Below are 12,578 nucleotides of genomic sequence, written 5' to 3'. Positions count from 1 at the left end.
ATAAAAAGACAACAGAAAAAGAAATAAAATGGTAACAGAGAAAAAAAAAGATTATACATACCATACCCCTTACCCCTCGCTTTCATTTAGCACTAGCATTTCAAACTAAATTTATTTTAAGATTTGTTCCCGCTATTATTTATTTTTATTCCATATGTTCTATTCTCCTGTTGATATTGTAGCTAAAAGAAGCATCAGACACAAGGTTTTCACATTCACAGAGTCTCGTTGTGAAAGCTATATCATTGTTCAATCATCATCAAGAAACATGGCTACTGGAACACAGCTCTACATTTTCAGGCAGTTCCCGCCAGCATCTCTGCTAAATCCTGAAAAACAAGGTGATATCTACTTAATGCATAAGAATAACCTCCAGGATAACCTCTCAACTCCGCTCAGAATCTCCCAGCCATTGACACTTAGTCTCATTTCACTCTTCCCCCTTTGGTCGAGAATGTTCTCTCAATCCCTTGATGTTAGTTCTCAGCTCATTCTAGGGTTTTTCTCAGTCCCTTGATGCTGAGTCTCAGCTCATTCCAGGATCTCTGTCCCATGCTGCCTGGAAGGTCCACATCCCTGGGAGTCATGTCCCATGCAGAGAGGGGGAGGGTGGTGAGACTTCTCATCATGTTGGCTGGAGAGAGAGGCCACATCTGAGCAACAAAAGAGGCTCTCTTGGGGGTGACTCTTAGGCCTAAATTTTAAGTAGACTTGACTTATCCTTTGTGGGGTTAAGTTTCATATGAACAAACCCCAAGACTGGGGGCTCAGCCTATAGCTTTGGTTGTCCACACTGCTTGTGAAAATATCAAAAATTCAACTTGGGGAAGTTGAATTTCTCCCCACTCTCACCATTCCCTGAAGGGGGCTTGCAAATACTTTTCCAGTCACTGATCAAGTCACTCTGAGATTCATCGGGGCATCACTCTGGACAAACCAACAAAATCTCATGTCCTACCTGAGATTCTAAGTACTTATGACATTCAATCAAACTATCTACATGATTATATTAGGAAATACTCTAGTCAAAATATAAATTTTGTAACAAACATTTTTTGCTTTAGTCTCACACATAAGGTGACATTTTGAAGTATTAATTATCATCTATTTTCAGCACCCTGCAATAATGACATTCCTTTGTTCTTCCTCATGCAAAAACATTTTAAAATTTGTGCATTGTACATTTCACTATTATTATACACTCTAGGCATTCCTAGATTATACCATCTTGATCTTTACCATCTGTCTTTCTTTCTGATTTCATTTATGTTCCCAGCCCTCCTCCCTCTATCATTCTCACATGCAGCTTCATTCAGTGTTTTAACATAATTACATTACAGTTAGGTAGTATTGTGCTGTCCATTTCTGAGTTTTTATATTCAGTCCTGTTGCACAATCTGTATCCCTTCAGCTCCAATTACCCAATATCTCACCCTATTTCTATCTCCTGATGGTTTCTGTTACCAAGGAAATATTCCAAGTTTATTTACTAATATCAGTTCATATCACTGAGACCATACAGTATTTGTCCTTTTGTTTCTCACTAATCACACTCAGCATAATGTCCTTAAGGTCCATTCATGTTGTTACATACTTCATAATTTTATTCTGTCTTACAGCTGCATAATATTCCATCTTATGTAAATGTCACAGTTTGTTTAGTCAACTGTCTGTTGGTGGACATTTTGGCTGTTTCCATCTCTTGGTAATTGTTAATAATGCTGCTATAAACATTGGTGTGTAAATGTCCATTTGTGTCCTTGGCCTCGAGTCCTTTGAGTAGAGACATCATATAGATGGGTCCTGTTTTTTAATCCATTCTGCCAGACTATGTCTTTTGATTGGAGAGTTTAATCCATTAACATTCAGTGTTATTACTGCATGGGTAGTACTTTCTCTACTCTTTTGCCTTCTGGATTTTATATGTCATATCTAATTTTCCTTCTTTTTACCTTTACTCATAGTCTTCCTTTCTACACTCTTCTCCACACCTCTCTCTTCTGTCTTCATATCTGTCTCTAGTGTTCCCTTTAGTATTTCTTGTAGAGCTGGTCTCTTGGTCACACATTCTCTCAGTGATTTTTTGTCTGAAAATGTTTTAATTTCTCCCTCATTTTTGAAGGACAGTTTTGTTGCATATAGAATTCTTGGTTGGCAGTTTTTCTCTTTTAATAATTTAAATATATTATCCCACTGTCTTCACACCTCCATGGTTTCTGCTGAGAGATCTGTGCATAGTCTTATTGGGCTTCCCTTGTATGTGATGGATTGCTTTTCTCTTGCTGCTTTCAAGATCCTCTCTTTCTCTTTGACCTCTGACATTCTGATTATTAAATGTCTTGGAGTATGTCTATTTGGATCTATTCTCTTTGGGGTACGCTGCACTTCTTGGATCTGCAATTTTAAGTCTTTCATAAAAGTTGGGAAATTTTCAGTGATAATTTCCTCCATTAGTTTTTCTCCTCCTTTTCCCTTCTCTTCTCCTTCTGGGACTCCCACAACATGTATATTCGTGCACTTCATATTGTCTTTCAATTCCCTGAGTCCCTGCTCATATTTTTCCATTTTTTTCCTATAGTTTCTGTTTCTTGTTGGATTTCAGATGTTCCATCCTTCAGTTTTGAAATCTTATGTTCTATCTCTCGAAATCTACCATTGTAGGTTTCCATTGTTTTTTTTTTCATCTCTTCTACTGTGTCTTTCATTCCCAAAATGAAATGAATCATAAGTTCTGTGATTTGTTTTTTTAGACTTTCAGTTTCTTCTTTTTGTTCTTTCCTTGCCTTCTTTATATCCTCCCTCAATTCACTGATTTGGTTTTTGATGAGGTTTTCCATGTCTGTTTGTACATTCTGAATTAATTGTTTCAGCTCCTGTATGTCATTTGAATTGTTGGGTTATTCCTTTGACTGGGCCATATCTTCAATTTTCCTGGTGTGATTTGTTATTTTTGCTGGCATCTAGGCATTTAATTACCTTAATTAGTTTATTCTGGAGATTGCTTTCATTTCTTTTATCTAGGGTTTTCTTGCTGGATGAATTTGTTGTCTATTTGTTCTTTGACATTCCGTTCAGCTTTATCTGGACCTTTAGCTTAAGTTTTGTTTAACAGAGGAGAATTTTTCAGTTCTTGTTTTCTTGTTTCTTGCCCTGCTTGTGTGGTGCCTTCCCCCCACACACACACACACTTAGAAGTGCCTACTTAGATATTATATACCTCAGCCAGATTTTCCCAGACCAAACTGGCCTCCTATCAGGAAGAAAGAGTCGCCTACGTCGGTTTTCCCTGAGGATGAGACCCAGTAGGTTGAAAGACTTTCCTGTGAAGTCTGTGGACTCTGTTTTTCTTATCCTGCCCTGTGTGTGGTGTTTGTCTGGCTGCAGGTTCCACCAGCATAACATGATGCGGTACCTTTAACTTTGGCAGACTCTCCCTGCTGGGGGCATGGTGGAGACAGAGGAGAGGTTGTAGGTTGGTTTTAATGGCTTCAAATTACCAAGCCCTGGTGTCTGAATTCCTTGATGGAGGGATTCCACCTAGGTGGGGCTTCACCCCTCCCCTGGGGAAGGCACAGGCTCCAGACAAGCCCCCAAAAGAGCTCACTTCTGCCTATGCCTGGGGCGGTTGCAGCCTGAAAAGGCCTGCCGCTATATCCGGAGACAGTCAAGCCTTTGTAGATACACAGCCACAAAAACCTCTGTTTTCTTCTTTTTTTTCCCTCCTTTTTCTGTCAATCCTGCCCCCTTGGTGCCGGGGCAAAAATGAGAAACCTCCACTTTGATCAGGTTCACCTAAGCTGGGGGCCTATTTTTAGTAGTCAGAATTTGTTAATTAGTTCCACAATTGGCATTTGATTGTGCCCAGTCCCTACTGCTGGTAAAGTCCTTTCCTTTCCCCTCTGGGAAGGGGCCTGTGGAGGAGGGGCACTGGCCGCCACAACTTTGGGAACTCACGGTTCTGGGGGGTGCTTGCAGCTGGTCCAGCTGGTCCAGACTAGGGTACGCTGTGTGTCTGGTCACTGACATGGCCCCAGGAACTGTTCTGTACTGTTTCTGGTTATTTAGTAATTGTTCTGGAGGACGAACTAAAATGTGCATGTGGTTAAGCCGCCATCTTGACCCGGAAGTTCCTGGGCTATGGTTTTATCATAGTCCTCAGAGTCTCTTCTGGAAGCCCATGCTACCATGCCACCCAGAAGCCCCTGGCCAAAAGAAGAAGCTGCCTCAGTGCTCCTCAGAGCCTGATGTTGCTGAAGGTGAGCACAAAAGGATGAACAGATGTGCACAGGTAGATCAGAATTTGCCAGGGCCAGTACCAGTCACTCTCTGAGGAGAAGAAGCCTGTAGCATCAATGATCAGGGACACGAAGGACAGAGCATAAAGAAAGAGGAAGGAGATGAGTGAATTCAGAGCCCTGGTATGAGCCTGGGCACTGGGGTCCTGCAGGCTAGAGGCATAATGTCGCATTCTCTGGGTGTGTCTCCTCAGAGAATTAATCAACAGAACAATGGAGACCAGAAAAACAGAGCAGGGAATTGACAGCCTGACAAATTTCAGGGGCAGGAAGTAGTGAATTTCCAGGCTCCTGCTCCACTCTTTGTAGGTCACAGTCACTAAAAAGTCTCTAATTAAGAATCCTTCTTGCATATCATGGTTCCCCCAAAAGAACAGCAAGGTGACAATAAAAGAAATCAGGAGAGAGCCCAGCAGAAGCCAGGCCTGACCCTGGGAGCCTCAACTTCAGCCAGAGGAAGGTGGGGTGGGTGATGTTAGCAATCTTCATATAGTAGAGGACGCTGATCCAGGTGCCAAACCAAAAAGTGACCAAGTTCAGGAAGTCCCAGTGCAAACCAAAGAACTGTCAGGCATACCCCCTGGAATACTCTGCCAGGTGCAAGAAGTAATAGAAGTTGTTCACCATTCCAACCCACTGCAGACAGAAGTGGGAGGCACTGAAGCTAAGGAGGATCATGTTAGAAGGGAGCAACTTCCCAGATCGTCTCCATTTCCAGCTCAGAACCAGCACAATGAAGCCATTGGTCATGATTCCCAGGAGACACAGCAAGACAAAGAGCAACAAAAAGAAGACAGTGAGTGCTGGTTGCATGTTGGCCCCTCCTCCAGTCACCACCTGATACCTGGGTCCTTGGCCTTCTCCTTACCTCTACCTGCACTTCCTCCTTTGATCTTTCATGGGGGCATAAGAAGAGTACTCAGACTCTGCATCTAAGCAAGTGCTCACTTAGAGGGGAGGACTCTCAGCCTAGGGTGTAAAGGTGTAATCTCAGTGAGAATGCAAATTTTCCCTGGGCTCAGTTACTGCTAGCCTTACCAACTGCCCCTGATTTGCCTTCTCTGGTTTTGCTTGCAAGGTTAGCTTCAACTTGGAGCATTTTTCAGGGCTCCTGGAATAATACCTTCTTTATTCCATCCTCATGTCCTGTGAACAGAACTTTCCCTATCAGATCATTCTCAAAACTGGAATTATACAGGTAATAAGTATAGTGAGGCATCCATAGGGCCAAAACCTAGGCAAAATAGTGACCTTAGAAAAGTCGGCCTTTGGCTAAGAATCCCCACACATCCACCCCCACCTATGAAAAGGCAACTTTTCAAATTCAAATACCTTTTTCTCATACTTTCTATCCAAACCTCTTCTTTCTATCCAAACCTCTCTTTGTGGGCCCTGAGATGTAAATGACTGATAATGGTGTAATGCTTCTGGTAAGTGAATTCATTTCCTTGTGATAGTAAGATTGAGGGTGCTGCTTCTTTTTTTTTTTTTTTTTTTTTACATGGGCAGGCACTGGGAACCGAACCCAGGTCCTCTGGCATGGCAGGCAAGCATTCTTGCCTGCTGAGCCACCGTGACCTGCCCGGGTGCTGCTTCTTGACGGGTGTTGGTGGAGGCTGCCTTCAGTTCCTAGAGCCTACCTGCTGTTCTTTGCCAAGTGGGTTTTTTCAACATGGCCACTTTTATCAAGCCATTAAGGAGAGTCTCTAGAGTGAGTCTGCTCACAAGATGGATTCTTAAATAAAATAATGTGATCACAAGACTGACTCCCATCACTGTTGTCATATTCTGTTGCCTAGAAGTAAGCCACAGGCTTCACAGTGACATTCAGAGGGAGAGGATTATACAAAGTCATGAATAGCAAGAGGGAGGATCACAGGGAACCACCTTAGAGTCTGGCTGCCCAATCGATATAACATAGCTTACAGGATAGACATTGAGTCCTATCTTTCAACATCAACATTAAAAAGAGATCCCTTTCTCAGAAAGTTAAATACAGAATTACAACAAGACCCAACAATCCCACTTTTAGGTATATGCCAAAAAAAAAAAATGAAATTAAGGACTCAGATATTTGCACACAGATATTAGTAACAGCATTATTCACGACTGCCAAAAGATGGAAGCAACCCCCAGTGACCATCAAGTGATGAATAAATAAACAAAATGTGATGTTTTACATTCAATGGAATATTACTCAGTTGTAAAAAGAAATGAAGCATGCTATAACATAGATGAAGCTTGAAGACAATGTGTTGAGTGAAATAAGCCAGACACAAAAGGACAAATACTGTATGACCTCACTGATATGAAATAATTAGAATAAACAAATTCATAGAGTCTGAAACTAAAATGCAGGAGTGGGGGGTAAGGAAAGAGAATGTGGGGTTAATGCTTAATTGGTACAAAATTTCTATCTGGGTGGATAGAAAAGTTTTTGCAATGGATGGTAGTGATGGTCACAAAACACTGTGGATGTAATGAACACCATTGAATTGTATACTTGTAAGTGGCTAAATGGGAAAGTTTATATATGTTCCTAGAATAAAAACTTAAAAAAAAAAAAGACATAGAACTGTCCACACAAAGGGTGAACCATAATGTAAGTTATGGGCTATAGTCAATAATATAATTACAATAATAGTGGTTCATCTACTGTAGCAAAGTACCCACACTAATGCAAAATTTTAATGAGAGAGTATGGGGGTGATAATATTGGAACTCTATTTTCTGCATGATTTTTCTGTAAAGCTACACTATTCTAATAAAACAACAAAAGTGAAAATAAATTTAAAATATTTTTTAAAAGTCATTAAAAAACAAGGAAATCCCATTGAAGTTAGTTACATGGATATTCATTCATTTTTCTCACTCTCAATTTGTGTTCCTTATATTGATTTCACTTATTCATTCATTCACTCATTCATTCAACAAATATTTAATGAGCATTTATATATGCTGAGCACTGCACTAGTCATGAGGAAAATAACAATGAACCAATCATGCAAGATCTCTGCTTTTATGGAACTTGCAATCCAAGAAAAGGAGATAGACAATAAACAAACACATGAACAAGTTAATTTCAGGTAATAATCAGTGCTTTTTTACTGGAATCCTTAAAGAGGGAACCATTTTGGGAAAAGCCCAGAACCAACAGAGCCCACACAGCCAGAGAGCTTTGGAGATGTGGAAGGAAGGCGCTCCAGGGGGAGCCTTATGAAATGAGGAGAGAAAGCTAGTAGAAGTCCCATGTGCCTTCCCAGCTTAGAGAGGTATCCAGAACCCTAAGACCCCAGAGAATGCCAGCCACATGACTTTCCAGCTGACAGAGCTGTTCTGGATGGCATCAGCCTTTCTTGAATGAAGGTAACCTCTTGTTGGTGCCTTAATTTGGACATTTTCAAGGCTCTAGACCTGTAAATTTACAACACAATGAATTCCATTCCTTAAAAGTCAAAAAAAAAAAAATCAGCACTTTTAAGAAAATAGAAGAGTGATATTTCTGGAGAATAAGTGGAGAAGGAAAAGTTCCTCCTTAAGCCCAATAGCCTGGGGAAAGCTTTCTTAGGAGTTGACATGTGGGCTGAGGGACCTGAGCAAGGAGAGCTTTCCCCATGTATAGCTGGCCATACTTATCATATTAACAAAGCATAGTTTGATTCATTCTCTTCCATCATTATTTTAAACTTTATTCAGTGTGGGAAACCTTCTCCTGCCAGACAATAAAAACTCCAGCAGGCCTCCTAACTTTTCTTTCCCCTTTTATCAAATATGTTGTCCCAAGATCACTTTCAAGTTCCAGAACAGCCTAAAATCCAAAAATGGAAATCCCAGTCCAATAAATAAATAAATACTAGATAAGTAGAAAACTGCAGCTTCTGCCCCTCTGAGATTGGCTAATATAGAGGGAGAAGAGAATGGAAAGGAGCAGGAAGCATCTTAATTGAAATATACCAAAGTAATCTGACTTTATGCTTTCCAGGCCTGTCAGATGTTAAATGTTGACTCTTTTCTCTCATGGGAACTTTCAGAGCTCTGGAAGTTCCCTACTGGGACATCTGTCTTGTAGTTCCCTTCATAGAGGGGGTTGAGGGGAAAGCATCTCTATTCTGGGTAGTCCCTCTTGATTCCTTCCTTAGCCCTTAAGCATTCATCATCAAATATTTGCTGCTGGAGTTTCCATATCCCAAGAAGCCCTATCAGTCTGGTCTCAAGATGACCTCACACTCAAGCTCTCTCCCTTATGGCCCTGAGCCAATCTCCCTTTCCATGCTCTGACAGTCCTGATGCAGTCACACTCTCCTAGTTATGACTTTAAAAACTTAATTAATTTGTTTGTTTCTCATCCTCTAAATTCCTGAGGCAGAAGCAAGACCCTGGAGCAAGTCTATTATGCTTGCCAACTGAATAATAGCAGAGTAAGCTTTCTGAATGACCCATGAAAGCTCCAACCCCCACCAGAGCTGAGGTGAGGAATGGGCATTTCTTATCCTACTTGGTGGAATATGGAATAGGACTTCTACAACTTCTTCTATTTATTTCTTACAAATCTTCTCTTCTTTACCTTCTCAATTTTTTTATTTTATCAAATGGTTTCAAGAGTTATGGAACAGAGGGAGGAGGGCTGGAGGCACAAATGAAATCAGAAAGAAAGATAGACAATAAAGACAGAGATGGTATAGTCTAGGAATGCCTAGAGTGTACAATAATAGTAACTAAATCTACAAATTAAAAAATGTTTTTGCATGAGGAAGACCAAAGGAATGCCAATATTTCAGGGTGTTGAAAATAGGTGATAATTCATATTTTAAAACTTTAACTTATGTGTGAGACTAAAGCAAAAAAAATGTTTATTTGGTACAAAATTTATGTTTTGACTACTGCATATCCTAATAAAACTTATGTGGACAGTTTAGTTGAACACCATAAGTACATAGAACCTTGTGTAGGGTATGAGATTTTGTAGGTTTGTCCAAAATACTGCCCTGATAAATCCCAAAGTGATTTGAACAGTGAATAAAATAGTATTTACAAAGTCCCCTTGGGGGAATGATGAGAAAAGGGGAAAATTCAGCTTCCCCATGTAGAGAATTCCTGATATTCTCACAAGCAGTGGGGATAAACAAAGCAATAGGCCAAGCCCTCAATCTTGGGGTTTGTTCATATGAAACTTATCCCCACAAAGGATAGGCTAAGCCCACTAAAAATTAGGCCTAAGAGTCACCCCCAGAAAACCTCTTTCATTGCACAGATGTGGCCTCTCTCTCTCAGTCAACATGACAAGCAAACTCACTGCCCTCCCCCTCTGTACTTAGGACATAACTCCCAGGGGTGCGAACTTTCCTGGCAAGGTGGGACATAAATCCTAGAATGAGCTGGGACTCAGCATCAAGGGATTGAGAAAACCTTCTCAACCAAAAGGGAGAAGAGAGAAATGAGATAAAAATAAAGTGTCGGTGGCTGAGAGATTTCAAACAGAGGTGAGAGGTTATCTGAGAGGATATGCATTATATAGATATCACCTTATTAAACATATATTGGAGAGGCTGGAGGGAAATGCCTGAAAGTGTTCCAGTAGCCATGTTTCTTGAAGATTATTGTATAATAATATAGCTTTTGCAGCGTGACTGTGTGATTGTGAAAACCTTGTGTCTGATGCTCCTTTTATCTATGGTAAGGACAGATAAGTAAAATATATGTATTTAAAATAAATAAATAATAAGGGGAACAAATATTAAAATAAACTTAGTAGATTGAAATGCTAGTGATCAATGAAAGGAAGTGGTAAGGGGTATAGGGGAAACAAAGGCTAAAATATATTGGGTAGGTGCAAATACTAGCAGCCAATGAGAGGGAGGGGTAAGCAGTATGGCATGTGTGAGTTTTTTCTTTTTTCTTTTTATATCTTTTTGAATTGATGCAAATGTTCTAAGAAATGATCATGATGATGAATATGCAACTATGTGATGATATTGTGGATTATTGATTATATACCAAGAATGGAATGATTATATGGCAATAATGTTCATGTTTGTATGTTGTTATGTTTAAATAAATAAATAAATAAATAAATAAATAGGAGTTGTGAAACAGTTTTACATGCATTTCCTTTGAAAAGATGCTTATATTGAACGGCAAACTGACTTTGAAATTTCATGTCATTAAATCTTGCTACCTATTAGACACTTCAACTTTTAGCATCCTGTTATTTAAAAGGCCAGATCAAGACAGAAATGAAGATTATGTTAAGAAATTGGTATACTATTCTAATATAATTTGAAAGCCATGGGAAGGTTTTAAACAGGGGAGTAGCATGATCTGATTTGTGTTTTCAAAAATAGATCTTCTGAGCTATAATGAAATTGGGGAGAAACGAGGGTGGAAGAGAGTAATAGAAAGGTTCTTGTAAATCAAGTGCAAGCAGATGGTAGTTTGTCCTCAGGTAGAAGAAGCACTGGAGGTGGTAAAAAGTGATTAGATGCTGACATATTTTGAAGGTAAGTTCCATAGGATATCCTAACATGAAGGTGAGTGAAAGAGAGGAATCAAGGATGGTTCCAAAATTTTTTACTTCGGTAACTGGGGGAATTTTATGGAGCCATTTACTGAGATGAGGAAGACTAGGAAAAGAATATGATTGTACAGGGAAGCTAATAACTTGGTTTTGGCCATGTTAAGTTTGAGGTGCCTGCTGGATATTTAAGTTGAGACTTGAAGTGGACAAGTGAAATTCAAGTCTGAATCTTAGTGAAAAGTTAAGGCTGGACTTACAGGTTTGGGAAGCATCAACACTTACATGATATTTAAAGTCATTAAACTAGATGAGCTCATCTAGGGAGAGAATGTAGATGAGACTGTAGAGGAACTGGGACCAAGCCTTGTGCTGCCAACTTCTAGGGGTTGAAAGCCAGAGGATCCAGCAAAGGAGATTTGGCTGAGATTTGTATTAGAAAATAAAAAGTGGCCATACTGGAATGAAAAAATATATTGAAGAGATTCTAATTCTGCAGGGTGATCTGCACCTAGAGATTGAATGCAGTCTTCTCTGGGAGATGCCCTTAGGCAGACACTGTTGACAAGTTCAAACACTTAAACAAAAAAAGAGAAAGGTTCTTAGAAAACAGCACTTGGATTTCTCAGGGCCCCTTGGTTGGGACCCAAGATTAGCAGAGTAAATTGTCACTGTCGAAGTTGGCTTCTGTCCTATACTTTACACAATAAATGCCCCAGAGGAGTAGCCTTAGATTTCCACCTATTTATCATTCATCTAGTTAACAAAGTCTATTCAGTGTGTTCTGTGTGCCAGACCCTGTGCCCAGCACATAGATACAAAGATTACTAAGTCTCTTGAGGGAGAAAGACAACTAGACCAAATAATGGTAATTCAGCATAGTAAGTGATAAAATAATGATAACCAATATTTACACATTGCTACTATGTATCCCTATGTATTCTTCCAAGTGCTTTATACATATTTTTTTATCCTTATTAACAAATTTAAAAAACAGTGAGTTGGGACAACTGAATATCCACATGCAAACAAATGAAGTTGAACACTAACTTAAAACTGTGCATAGAATGAATCCACAGTTGATCATAGACCTAAACGTAAGCACGAAAATTATAACACTCTTAGAAGAAAGCACAGGAGTAAATTTTCATGATTTGAGATAGGCAAAGCTATTTGATATAATACCAAAAGGGACTAAAGAAAAAATAGATAAAATCGATAAATTTGACTTCATCAAAATTAAATGTTGTATGCTTCAAGGACACGGTCAAGAAAATGAAAAGCAACCCACAAACTGGGAGAAAATATTTGGAAATCTTATATCTGATAATGAGCTTTTATATCTTATAACTCAAAATAGAAAAGACAAATAACCGAATTTAAAAATGAGTGTGAACTGGAACAGACATTTTTCTGAAGAAGATAAGCAAAGGCCAATAAGCACATGAAAAAGAGACTCAAAATCATTAGTCATAAAGGAAATCAAAATCAAAATCACAATGAAATACCCCTTCACACCTGCTAGGAGAGCTAACACCAAAAAGACAGACAATCAAATAAAGACAATGTTAGCAACTCTGTGAAGATACTGAAATGCTCATACATTGCTGGTGGGGTTGTAAAATGGTGCAACCACTTTGGAAAACAGTTTGGCCATTCTTTCAAAATGTTAAACACAGAGTTACATACAACCTAGCAATTCCACTCCTACGTATATACCCAAAAGAATTAAAAATATATGTCCACATGAAAAATTGTACACAAATCTTCAT

General features: G+C 39.3%; 1 pseudogene; it reads right to left on the bottom strand.

Annotated features, from left to right (window-relative positions):
• Positions 1 to 4,180: 4,180 nt before the first annotated feature.
• LOC143682009 (taste receptor type 2 member 41-like) lies at positions 4,181 to 5,108 on the bottom strand (annotated as a pseudogene).
• Between the last annotated feature and the right edge of the window lie 7,470 nt (positions 5,109 to 12,578).

Source organism: Tamandua tetradactyla, chromosome 1, assembly GCF_023851605.1.
Source record: "Tamandua tetradactyla isolate mTamTet1 chromosome 1, mTamTet1.pri, whole genome shotgun sequence".
NCBI lineage: Eukaryota > Metazoa > Chordata > Mammalia > Pilosa > Myrmecophagidae > Tamandua > Tamandua tetradactyla.
Note: the sequence above shows the minus strand (reverse complement) of the source record. Positions and strands in the feature narration are given on the sequence as shown.